The 14,126-nt window shown below is 43.3% G+C and overlaps 1 protein-coding gene across 6 annotated transcripts in view; it reads right to left on the bottom strand.

Moving 5' to 3' along the window:
- The window catches only part of PSD3 (pleckstrin and Sec7 domain containing 3), a 597,461-nt gene that overhangs the window by 142,809 nt on the left and 440,526 nt on the right, over nt 1–14,126 (bottom strand). The gene's annotated exons all lie outside the window — the stretch shown is intronic.

Here is a 14,126-nt window from a genome sequence, read left to right as displayed (position 1 = left end):
CCTACTCTTCAAATCTGAACTCTTGGATGGCTCAGGATTACAGGCTTTGTATAGCACACGGCAAAGTACTGAGCACTGTTTCAGGCACCCAGGGCTGTTTCCTTCACGGTCAGGGAGCCCAGGCAAGGTGGTGTTTGGACAGGGCTTTGCTTCACCCTCACACCATGGGCTTGCTCCCAGCCTCCTCCACACTTCCCTCTCTGTCTCTCTGAAGCACTTGATGCTTCAGCTCTGCTCTAAGCAAAACAAAGGCATTCACTAATTTTGGCAGACTTTTGTCCAACATGTAATAGATTCTAGGTTTTGAAAGATCTTCCTCTTCTTTAAGAATGCATCAAGTTTAGAGTCTACATTATTTTAGCTATTTTGAGGTAAATTTTCCTCTCCTGACAGGTAATTGCAAGCAACTGAGTAACTGTCCTTTAAAGTAAACTTAAACAAATTTCTGTAGTGACTTAATACTTTGCAAAGCATGTAACAAAGACATAAAATACGGTGTAGTTATAACATTATGATAAAATTGATCATTTTGAATACATATGTATAATTCTAACTTAAGCGTACAATGATTCCATAGGCAAGCATCTTCATTTAACACAAACTCAAGATAAAAAGGTAAAACCTGGGCCCTGGCTGGTTGGCTTGGTGGTGGAATCGGCCTGGCATGTGGGAGTCCCGGGTTTGATTCCCGGCTGGGGCACACAGGAGAAGCGCCCATCTGCTTCTCCACTCCTCCTCCTCTCCTTCCTCTCTGTCTCTCTCTTCCCCTCCCACAGCCAAGACTCCATTGGAGCAAAGTTGGCCCGGGCGCTAAGGATGGCTCTGTAGCCTCTGCCTCAGGCGCTAGAATGGCTCTGATTGCGGCAGAGCAACGCCCAGATGGGCAGAGCATCGCCCCCTGGTGGGCGTGCCGGGTGGATCCCGGTCGGGCGCATGTGGGAGTCTGACTGCCTCCCCGTTTCCAACTTCAGAAAAATACAAAAAAAAAAAAAAAAAAGGAAAACCTATGAAGCAACCAACAGCAGAGCCAAGATAAAAATGTAAAAAGGATTATGTAAAAGAGAGACCCTGCCTCCACATGGTTACAAATACAGAGCACTTGTTTAAAAGAAACATATCTTTTGGTTATTTGCCAGTCACCATAATGAGGAGTTAGACTATGGTAAACTTAATTCCCTTTTCCCCACCAAAAGTGTTACATAAAAGGAACAAAAACCACATGCCAGCGTGTACAGAAATGGAATCTGATAAACAACTTGATTTCTGGGGAGTTTAGCAGAAGTATGCTATCTTTACCCAAATACAGCAGGTCCTCAAATAACATCGTTTCACTATAACATCGATGAGATGCCACAGGAATTTAACTCTTGTTTATGTGAGTTGAGTTCGCCTGGTAACACCATTCGGCGAGGGCTTACTGTAGCTTATCTTTACTCTAAGACTGACCAACTGGCCTTATGAACCCCGATAAGACATGACTAACAAAAACTCTCATCTGTCTAACCTTTTTACTTTACAGAAGCACCTTGTTATCTCATTTTGCTCACATGACAATTTTGTGAGGTGGGTGAGCTCGTGTGGCAATCCCCACTGTACAGAGCGGTCAGCTGGGCAGCCATGGCGGAGCGGCATGCAGGTTCTCCCTTGAAGCCGCAGCACAAACCACACTGCTTCCCACAAATGAGGGCTATTTACGTCGCCCTTGCCTTTTAAAACCAGAAATGGACCTTTCTGCCACTCAGGGAGAGAGAAGTCTTCCTCCGCCCTCCCCTGCAGTCTGGGTTCCAACCAAACCCTGACCTGGACAGCGCGAAGGGCATGGCTGCAGGCCTCGAGCAGCCCCGGAATTCACAGTGGGTGACGCCTAAGCCCTGTCTGGGTAGGTCATCAAGGGGGATGCAGAGGCGAGGGCAGGACCCCAGCCCCCCGGCCCTGGGCTGCTCTGGCTCCCCCTGCTGGCCTACACGGAACCCCCACTCCTTTCCAATGACACGGCCTCCCTCAGGGAGGCCTGTCGCTTCACCCCAGGTTAATGCACGGGACTGTGGCTTCCACTAAATCCACATGTGACCCAGGAGCGCGCCCCCTTTCGGAAGCTTCCCGAGTTACTCCCCATCTGCTGGCGGCCCGCCTGGAACTCTGCTGCGCCTCCCTGGTCCTCCACAGAGCCGGCTTCTCATCACTCGCGGTACAGCGCACTGTCACCTTTCCTGTTGGGCTTTCTCCCGCCACCCATCCTCAGAGAGCCTGCGCCCTCCACCCAGACCTCCTCCATCGCTGCTGCTACCTCCTCGTCCCACGGCCCCCTCACCGCCTGAGCTCACCTGCAACCCGAGCACAGAGCAGCGTCCAGCAGGGAGCAGGGGCTCAAGGACTGTTTGTCGGATAAACACACTCCTTAAATACATCGTGGGCTTTTCTTCCCTTCTCCATTGGATTTCATGTCCTCGAACTCTCTTTTTGAAACAGTGCAGCATACACAATGAACTTCTTCACAAATGGTGCAAGAGAGGATGCAGGGAAATTTCAGCTTTCTTTCCACACCAGCTTCCCGTCCCTCCGCCCAGAAACAAGCGCCGCAGCCAGCTCTCCATGCACCCTTCCAGACAGTCCAGCCACGCTGAGCGTGCTTCTCCTCCTTAGGGGCTAGACATCAAAGCAGGATACACATCCATTTCTTGCCTTCCCTCCTTCCCATCAAGACCTTCCTCCATCAGCATACACAGCGCTACCTCGTGCTCCTCACTAGCTGCACACAGAACCCAGCGTGTGGATGTGGCCTGTTAGCGGGGTCAGGTTAGTGGATGCACAGTTTAGTCTTTGGCTACCAGAGTTAGGCTGCAGTGGATATGCCTGTAATACGTCACATCTTAAAGAACAGTTGGTTTTCCAATTGTTTTCTGAGCCAGTCTTATTTTTCCTCCTCCTGCATGTATTTCAAATCGCCCACAGTCGTCATGTGATGTACATATGGGTTCACATCTAGATTCAAGAGGAAAACAATCACTTCAAAGACATATTGGATGTCCCCGTCCGACCCCATCCTGCTCTGAGAGGGCGTGACCGTTTTTAGATATCAGCCAGTCGGGGTGCAGAGAGCCTGCTTGCTATAAAATAAAGACAGGCCTCCCAGAGAGCAGCAGCTGTTTAAAAGTCCAAAAATAACTTTCCACAAAAACTTTAGCAGAAAATAAAGGTGACTTCCCTGTCAAAGTAAAAATTGTAGGAGAAATTTCATTATGCAAATGGATTAACTGAAAGGCATTACCTTCTGATGCGTCCTCTGACTGAGGACACTCTTCAGTACACAAGCCCTGAACGGCCTCTAACAGTGGTCCAGCCAATGGAAAACTCTCTAACGCTCTTGACGCACAGAGTCTCAGAGAAACTGGGGGTGCCTACAAGGTACTACGTGCTGGGGACATGGACAACACCGACAGGATAAGGCCCCTTACTTCAGGCAGCTCACATTCAGTTGGCGGTTGACGGTAGGAAGACCAGGACATTCCATTGCCACACTTATAATAGTGAATGCCTTCAGGATATCAGTGAACTGAAGACCTGTAGACCCCAAATGAGAAAGACAGGAGAACATCCATGGTATTTAGGCAGATGCTTCTGTCTCAGAAACTGTCACAGAACCATTAAGCAGAGAAAGCTTCTGGAAACTAGAGAAAAGGCCAAGGTGGTAATGAATTCTAAATACCACTTGTCCAGAGGTACAATTAACACCACACACAGAAGGGCCAGGGGAGGAGAGGGAGGCAGCAGGTGGGGAGAGGAAGCCAGCTTCAGGTTACTTTCAGAACAGAGTGGTGGATGTAATGTTCACTTAAAAGGGCCCCATGGGTCTCCCTAGGTGCCTTAGGTCACACTGGTTTATATGAAACAGAGGAAAGTGACGAATGCTCATCTGGAAATCAGAGGCCAGGTGCTCAGTGAGGCGTTCTGGCAATGAGTGTCACATGGCCCAACAACGTCAAGAAGCTGATGCTACTGTCATAAAGGCACAAAGGAAGAACTTCTTTTCTAGACCGTTCATTTGGGGTTAATCTCATTGGTAGAGCTAGAAGTGCCCTTAGAAATGGTTGCCTTCTATCTCTTCATTACAGAGGAAGATTCCCTGAGATCCAGAAACATGACCTCATAACTGTCAGTGGCAGAACTGAGACTTGTGTCCAGGCTTCCTAATTTCCAAGAGAAGTTATTTTCCTTCTCTGTTCTTTGTTTCTTAAAGGCTAAACAGCCCATGGCCACACATCTGTTCAGACTGCAGTAAGGCTTGGAACGGTTGCCTTGAAATGGAAAATTGAATATGAAGAGACTGACTCCAGAAATGAAATGGAGGCCAGCCACTCCTGTAATAGCTGCAGAAAGGAGACTGGAAAAATCAGCTCTGCCAATCACTTAGGAAGTAGTGTCATGGTCCAGAAAATTGTGTGACAGCTTCCTGACCCTGACATGGCAGGAGGAGGTATGCCTTCCATGCAGCAACATGATAACAAAAGCACTTAACCTTTCAGAGAACAACATCTACTGTCGTCACTGAGAGAACATAAAATCAACAAATGATTTTATATATTAAAAATAAATAGGTTAGATAAAAACACATCCCCTGCTTCATTTTCCTTGTTTTCCTCCCGACTTCCGCAGCTGACACTTTTGTAGTCTGGGGACTTGTTTGGAACCCCAGAAGATGGTGGCAGCCTAGATCACCTAGTGCTCACACCCCAGGACTGGGGTCTGACCCAGACGGCCCAGCTGCAGGAGGCCTCCTGCAGACTCCCGGGCCGGCATCTGCGTTCCGAGTCTGCGCTGGGTCCCTGTTGCCATGCGTCACTAATCTACCACTTCAGTCGCTTGGACACACCTCAAAGACAACTTTCCGAAACAGGACTCGGATCATTTCTCCCAGAATAGACACTGGATCCGCTCTCTGGTCTCTGTATCCTTTCATCTCAGCCTAATGGGCAACTTTCACAGCCCGTCCCCTTTGTCCACTGACCTTTTTGTAAAGGTCTGATAATGCTTCTCTTTATCCATCTCAGCTAGATACAAAACTGAAAAGTTTTCTCTAGCCATGGGGCTACGGATTTCCTTAGTTCATAAGTCATTATCTAGAATGCAAACTAAGTCTAATTTTAATGAACAAGCACTGTCTTCGTAATTGGCAGTTAGAAGCCCAAGTCCCTCTGACATGTTTAACCTTTAAGGACATATTACCTCACCCTAACGGCCCTCAATCTTGCCTGTATTATCCCATGCTTTCGTTCCATCTGTTCTTCAAACATACAGAGCAACAGGATGCGGAATAAATCTTTAAATAGAACCGTATTACATTTAAAATTGAATAACATTCTTACGGAGGAAAAAAAAAAACACACCCTGTAAGCGTGAAAACGTTCCAAACTTGAAAAAAGCATCATTTTTCTCTTATAAACCAAAGCCAGTCATGTAAGACATTTAGACAAAGGATATTCATTTATTAGATATGCTATTTAGAAATACAGAAAAATAAGAAGGAAGACTGCATCTGTGTGTGTTCATAAGACAATTCTTTATAGCTGGCAATGTCACATTCAGCTCTAAACAGAACCTTATCTTGAAGCTCATAGGCTTTCTGAAGGGACAGAAGAACCCATCATGTATACTGAGATAATAGAAATTCTCCTCTCTGTGCCACAAGAAGGTACACTTCATTCTACCACAAAACACATACAAAATGCAAACACAGAAATCATATCAATTCAGAGGCTCCCAAGCTGCTCTTCCAGTGAGTAAACCTATAATTATAGATGGGGCAGTAAGTGCTGAGAATATAGGTTATTCCAGAAGCCCGCCCATGTAATAATCTCTTTGGAACAGTGAGGGTCAACTCAACAAATATTCCCTAAGTGCCTAACACATGCCAGGCACCGTGAAACGGGCACGACTGCCGCCCTGAAGGAGCTGCACACAAAAGACAGATCCACTAAGAAGCACTGCCAATCACAATACGTGACTCTACTTGCATTTTTTTCCCAAATAAAAAAGATGGTTTGTACAGAGAGGCTGCCACATTTTGCTGCTTCACTTTCACTTATCAGAAAATCATCTAAAACCACAAAATGTCATTTTCTATTTCTTTGCTTAGTTCACTTGGTAGTTTGGGTTCCTTCCTTATCCGTTTCCACCAGTCCTTACTCATTTCAAGTCATATCTAATTTCACCAAGAAATGGTCACCATTGGTGCTACATAAAAGCAAATGTAAATTCTAGAGTCCAAATGACAAACACCTGTTCAATCCTATTCACCACGGTGACTTCCCTCCTTTACTCTGTTAGGCATGAGGAATAGAATAAACAAAACCAGACTGCTGCTCCCACTGAGCTTGCATTGAGATAGACATTGATCAAATAACCATTAATGAGTAAATAACCAAATAATCCCACAGCAAATGTGCAACAGAAGCTCTATCCTGGCTGAGGGGAAGCATGAGATGCTCAGAGTCCCCAGCAGGTTCTGTCTGGGACTTAAGAAGCACAGGAAAGGGCCCTGGCCAGTTGGCTAAGTGGTAGAGTGTCAGGCTGATGTGTGGAAGTCCCACGTTTGATTTCTAGTCAGGGCACACAGGAGAAGCTTCTCCACCATCTGCTTCTCCACCACTTCCTCTCTCCCTTCTCTTTATCTCTATCTCTCTCTTCCCCTCCCACAGCCATGGCTTGGTTGAAGCAAGTTGGCCCTGGGTGCTGAGGATGGCTCCATGACCTCACCTCAGTTGCTAAAATACCTCAGCTGCCAAGCAACAGAGCAACAGCTCCAGATGGGCAGAGCATTCCCTGGTAGGGGCCTTGCTGGGCGGATCCCAGTTAGGGCACATGCGGTAGTCTGTCTCTGCTTCCCTGCTCTCACTTAAGAAAAGAAGCAGCAGCAGCACAGGAAGGCTTCCCTGAGGGAAAGAAGAAATGAGGCAGAGGTGGGACCTAGGATGAACAGGAAGGAGAGCGAACACTAGTCTAAGCACTAGTAACACATCAGCAGTAGTAGTGGCTATATAGTTACAAGGAGCTGCAAAAACTACTAATTTGGAGACATTTTCTGTTTCCAAACTTATCTTCAGCTTTCTTTCTCAAAAAGACAGTACCAAACTGCCCATACTACATGGATGTTATTTTATCTTCTCAATCATCAAAGTTCTCCAGAATTCCAATCAAAGAAACGCCTGAAGCAGAGAGGTAGGGACAAGTTAAATTCCTATAAAACCAAAGCGGTGCTCTGGGGCTTCAGGTCGTATCCAGGGATACACGGTCCATTTGGGAGTTTCAGATGGTACCAGCCCACCCTCCTGAAAGGTTTAGAAAAATATTGGAGCAAATTCAGGAGTCTAGTTCACTGTGAAATAGGAAAAGGCTAGACCATACATATATCATAGCATATCAGATGATCAACTTTCCAAACTGAGCCAGACTTTTCAAAGTTTGCAGGATACAGGGCTGTTTCAAGCACATTTGTCTCAACCTGCTGCTTATAGTGCTGCTACCCCTTAAACGAGTCCCAAACTACACCTGTAGGATTTCTATGGCACCAGCACAGCATTCAAACAAAACGATGGATTTCTATTTAACACTTTCTGCCTCATCCAAGTCTCACTGGGGATAAGACCACACTGTGGATTCTACAAGGCTGGCAGCATAACAGTGGCAGCAAAGTGCAATGGTTATGAACCAAACAGACGTGTGTTCATATCTTGATTTCATCACTGACTGAATATAGCACATTGGGCAAGTTTCTTTAATTCTCTAAAGCTCCAGGAAATAGGTGGGATACACGACTCAATGGACACCTGTTGCTTTTGGCTACTCCTAAGATTGACTTCCTACTTTAGGGGAAGTCCCCATTGTGTGCCCTTAAAGTAAAGTGACTTCTCCAGATGAAAGATTAATTCACTTCTTACCTAGATAATCAATTAAAATTATTATTTACAATAGCCAAAATATGGAAGAATTTAAGTGTCCAGCAATACAGAAATGGATAAAGATGTCTTAAAATGCAATATTACTCAGTCATAAAAAAAAGAATAAAATCTTGCCATTTGCGACCCCATGGATGGACCTACAGGGTATTATGCTAAGTGAAATGGGTCTGACAGAAAATCACTTATACATGAAATCTAAAAAACAAAATAAACAACCAATACAGAAATAAACTCACAGACACAGAGAACAAAAAGATGGTTGCCAGATGGGAAGGGTTTGGGGGATGGGTAAAAAACAGGAAAGGATGAAAAAGTACAAATTGCAAAATATAAAAACAGTTATGGAGATGTCAAGTACAGCATAGGGAATATAGTCAATAACATGCAATAACTATGTATGGTGTCAGGTGGACACTAGACTTATGAGGTGATCACTTCCCAAAGTATTTACAGCTCTAATCCGTGTCATACACCTCAAACTAACATACATAGTGGGGCAAAGGTAAAGTTACAGTTGTTCCTATGGAAAATAATGCAATAATAAATAATAACACAAGAACAAACTCTGTGTTTCACATCCTCACAACTGTAAACCTGCTTTTGCACCACCCAGTAAATATTGTATGTCAATTGGAACTGAAAAAAAAGGAAAAACTATTCTGATAAATGAAATGGTTTTCAAGACAGTGGTGCTCACACAAGGGATCCATAGAGGTGACCAAGTGTGTGAGAGGAGTTTACAGAACCCCCTTAAAAACACCAACTCTCAGATATTAAAAACAATCCAATACACATTTTCATGTAAGAGGAACCAATAAGTGGAAACAGAGAATATAAAACAAATCGCAGTAAGAAGGGACCAGAGCTAAGCTGTGCAATTCTCAAGTCCTCTAGGGACTGAACTAATCTAAGAAGACAAAAGGTCCCCAGCAGAAGGAAAAGGTCTCTTTACAAAGAACAGCAACAACCCAGGGCTGACGAGAGCTAGTATTACGGCAATAGTGAGATCACAACTCGGGTTGATCAGATGAAGACAATCTAAATTCAACCTTCATATCTCTTAGAGGAAGCTGCAGACACAACAGTCACTGATACCTGACAGCCTCAAGTGAGCCTTGCAGACAGGAAAGTGCAAGCATGAGGCACAAGAGTAACTGGTTAACAGCATCTTTCATGCCTCCTGTCATAATGTTCGAAACCAACGATCATAACCATGTACTTTAGAAGACTCCTGAAGGATTTCATGGAACTGGGGACAACTTCTTTCTATTCCCTCTTACAAAGCATTTTTATTATGTAATAATTGATAAACACAAGAAAATACATGTAATGTTTATGAAAATATTAAACATGAAAAAATAATCACCTTTCAAACTCCCAATATGTGAAGTAGAATATAACCATCATCATTAACACTTCCTGGGGTCCCTCCCCACCTGTTTTGCTCTTCCTCTGCACACGCTCTGGAAAATCATTGGCGTCATCTGATAAAGCTGAATTTGTCCTCCTTATGGGCTGGCAATTCTTCCCCTAGGACTGTCTCTAGAAAAACTCTTACACATATGCTCAAGGAGATGAGTTTAAAAACATCATTGTTTGTAAAAAGATACAGTTCAAATAGTCAAATTAATTAGGCTAACTTCAGACAACACAAGAGCATATTCTCCTGCCCTCGGGCAAGCTTTGTAACAAGAGGGAAGGGTAAGGGACACTCCTGGGCGGGCACTGCTGCACTGCCCAGGGGCTTCCTCAGGACAGAGGGGCACCTCCAGCCACACCAGTCAGCCCCTCTGAGAGAGACCTCCTGCCCTGCGCTGTGGAAAGCTGCCTGGCCCAAGTCCACTGTTTCTAGGGACGGATGAGTCAATGGCTGTCTGGCTCCTGCACACAGCAGGACAGCTCTGAAGAGCCACTACGGTTTGAGAGCTCCACAGGGTCAGCTGAGGTCTTTGTCGAGACTGTATCGCAGTCCAACTTCTTTTCCTGCCTCTTCCACAGACCCCACCACCACCAACCACCACCACCATAGCCCTGCCCTCCCTAGTATGATCTGGAGTCTAATCCTCATAAACTTCTTACAAGTTCATTCTGACTCAAGAGTATGCTTCCCCGAAAACTTTACGTATGTCAGAAACTTCATGTACATTATTATTTCACTTAATCTTTTAATCCTTATGATTAACCCTATTAGGCAGATATTATTCATCGCATTTTAGAGATGAGTTTCAGAGAGATTAGTTATATTACCTAAAATTGTTCAGCTAAAGTAAGACTTGAATCTACTAGGATCCTAGAAATGATGGTTATTTATTTATTTTTCATTTATTGATTTTAGTGAGAGAGGAAGAGAGGGAGAGACAGGAACATCGATCTGTTCCTGTATGTGCTCTGACCGGGGATGGAACCGGCAACCTCTTCGCTTCAGGACAATGCTCTAACTAACCCATCTGTCTGGCCAGGGCGCAATGCTATTTCTATTACTCAGAGTGACCTACTTTACTAAGCAGCACTTTGCTTAGCTTGTATTAGTATATATTCCTAGAAGCAAAGAGAAGTACATTTCTTTCAAAATATTACCTAACTCAGTTACTAACGATAATTTCCCCCCAGAATTCCCAAGGTTTTAGTCTATTACAATAACATAGTATCACAATCACTCATCAAGTCATGCAGTTTACTGAATATAAGTCGAAATAAGACATTTAGTACTTACTGTGCTAGTTCTGAGAAATCTGGCTCTACCACTTTTACTTGTTCTGATTAGGATAAGGGGAAGGTGTTCAGACTCAAATCATACCATCATTAATTCTGGGGAAAAGCTTAGGGCAGTAGTGTCCAACAGAAATATAATGAAAGTCACATCCATAATTTAAAATTAGTTCTAGTAACCTCATTACAATGAGTAAGAAGAAAACAGGTGAAATTAACAAATAATTTTATTTGACCTGATATATATTAAATATTATCATTTCAACATATGATCAATTTATAAATTAATAAGATAATTCTAATCCTTTTTCCTGCACTAAGTCTTCAGAATCTGGTGTGGACCTTATACTCACAGAGCATTTCAATTTGGACTAGCCACGTATCAAGTGCTCAGGAGCCAGACGGGACCAGTGGCCACAGTGTTGGACGACACAGGGAAAAGGAGGAAGGGGAAAACAAAGAGCTAATTACGATATCTGAGAACTTCCAGTATTTCTACTATCCAATCCCTTCTAGCCAATAATAAAGGACTTGACAACTGATAGGAATCATCATAAGAAATGTTCTCTCAAATATAAAGCCTGTCTCCTTGATGATCTATTTAAACAAGAGCAGCTTACAAAACACTCAGAAGAAATGTTTATTTTTTTTATAGTTATTGAGGTCCATGATGGACTAAAACATCATTACTTTGCTATCAGAAATAGACTTGGAAACATTTGTGAGATGTTTACCCAAAATCTATGTACTTTTGTTGACCAATGTAACCCTGTTAAATTTAATTTTCTAAATAAATTTTAAAAAGTATTAGTATTATTATTTCTTTAATGCCTTAAATTGAGTTTCAAGAGAGGGACAAGGTACCTTCTCTCTTCATCTTAAAATCCCCAGAAAGTTTTGAAGCTCTGTCTCTGATGACTTGAATGACCTCCAGCAAAAGTCTCTTAATTTTTTTAGGGGACCTGCATCATCTCTACAGTTTCTTTTAGAATCAACATTTTGTGACTGTTGAACAAACTGTCTTCTGAAAAGCAACCAAAAATTCATTCCATTGTTGTATAGCTTTTCCCTGAGAAAAGGCTGTTCATTATTTATCTAGTGTGTTAAACTTAATACTGCTCCGCCAAAGATAGTCACATCCTACTCCCTGGATTAGGTAGGGTATTTTTGTTACTCTATGAATACATTACCCACATGGCAAAAGGAACTTTTAAGATATAATTTAAGGACCTTGAGGTGGAGAGATTATCCTGGGGTATATCAGTGAGCACAATGAAATCACAAGGGTTCTTATAAGAGAGAGGTAGGAGGCTGAGAGAAAATACAATGGCAAAAGCAGAGCTTACTACATTTGTGAAGTTTTAAGACACTAAGTTTATGGTAATTTGTTATAATAGTAACAGCAAACTAATACTTATATATCATACAAATATCATCCCAGATTGGAAGTCTATGTTGCTTCCTTATCAGAAATAGGTGTTCTGATTTCTAACTAGGATTTCTATTTCATTAGGAATGACAAATTTTATATTGGTTCTTATATAAGAGAACAATAACAACATATAAGTTTGAAAAGAAAAATAGAAGGTGGAAGGGTTTAAGAAGTACTAATTGCCATTTATAAAAATAGAAATGGGAATGCAAAATATAGCATAGGAAATATAGTGAGCAATACTGTAATAACTATCGTTATTACATATACACACACATATATAGTATATATATATAAAGATGTGTGGTGTCAGATGGGTACTAGAGACTTACTGGGGTGATCACTTTGTAGGGTATATAAATGTTTAATCACTACATTGCACACTTGAAATTGCTATAATATTGCATGTCAACTCTAATTGAAAAATACCTTTTAAAAAATAGTACTAGCTCTTTCAATAAAAGATATAGAAATATTTAAACTTAAAAATTACTATTAATGAAGACAGTAAGTCTTATTAAAACCAATGCATCTGAGAACATCAAGACCCAAAGAGGAAACCTCATTCAAGCAGGCTCATCAGGAAACGGAGGAAAAGATGACCTGGTGTGACACACACACCCTTTGTCAGCCCAAGGCCCTCTCCTTCTTCGTGGTACAGGGTTGCTGCTGGGAACAGCCAGAGGCTGCTTCTCAGACCCACTTGCAGAGGGATGCCTACCAATGGAGTGCGAGTAGCAGGAACGTGTGCCACTTCCAAGCCCACCCCTCCAAGAACCACTGTCCTTCTGCTCTCTTTCCCCTTTCACAAGGCAGATACGAAAAAATTAAGATGTCCCTGGGGACGATGAAGCCACAAAATGGAAAGAGGCTGCTATATTTCTGCCCGAAAGACTAGCAACTTGCTCACCAGGAACATCTGCTTTGAATGACTGGATAAGTAATAAACAAACCACCACTGGGCTTGAGTCAATATACAATTTGGGATCACTTACTGTAGCCATTGAGCTTACCCAAATGGAGACACCTATTCACAATTAAGAAAGAGGGCCGACCATTTAGTTCTTCAGTTTGCTTTTGTAGTGACGATTTGTATTGTGTGGTCAAAATTTAGTGAGTTGACTACTCTTATACTCACTTGGTCAATTACTCTATATAAAGAGAGTTTCCTCAGAAAACTTTTGCTGAGAGGTTTATAATTCCTGGTAAAGATTTTAGGTAGTGGAAGGACTACTGAGCAATATATATATACATTTTGTATTTTTCTGAAGCTGGAAACGGGGAGAGACAGTCATACAGACTCTTGCATGCACCCGACCGGGATCCACCCGGCACGCCCACCAGGGGCGACGCTCTGCCCACCAGGGGGCGATGCTCTGCCCCTCCGGGGTGTCGCTCTGCCACGACCAGAGCCACTCTAGCACCTGGGGCAGAGGCCAAGGAGCCATCCCCAGCACCCGGGCCATCTTTGCTTCAATGGAGCCTTGGCTGCGGGAGGGGAAGAGAGAGACAGAGAGGAAGGAGGGGGGGTTAGAGAAGCAAATGGGCGCTTCTCTTATGTGCCCTGGCCGGGAATTGAACCCCGGTCCCCCGCACGCCAGGCCGACGCTCTACCGCTGACCCAACCGGCCAGGGCTACTGAGCAATATTAATGATGAGAAAAATAAAAGGAATTCAAATGGTATAAAAGATAAATTAATCATAGAAAACCTTTGGCTAAGCATACTGACATACAGAATGGGTATGTGGTAAGAGTGGAAAATGCGATATTGCAGCTTTTTTGATTGATTGATTTTAGAGAGACAGAGAGAGGAAGGAAGAAAGACAAGGTGGGGGAGGGAGGGAAAAAGAGGGAAGCATTCATTTGTTGTTCCACTTACTTATACATTCACTGGTTGTTTCCATATGTGCCCCAACCAGAGCTCAGAGCCACAACCTTGGTGTTTCCGGATGATGCTTTAACTGACTGATCTACCCAGTCAGGGCTGTGTAGCTATTAACACTGTTTCCATTATTTAAACCAAAGTTCA

The sequence above is a fragment of the Saccopteryx leptura genome, chromosome 4, assembly GCF_036850995.1.
Source record: "Saccopteryx leptura isolate mSacLep1 chromosome 4, mSacLep1_pri_phased_curated, whole genome shotgun sequence".
Lineage (NCBI taxonomy): Eukaryota > Metazoa > Chordata > Mammalia > Chiroptera > Emballonuridae > Saccopteryx > Saccopteryx leptura.
This window is presented reverse-complemented; position numbering and strand designations above follow the sequence as displayed.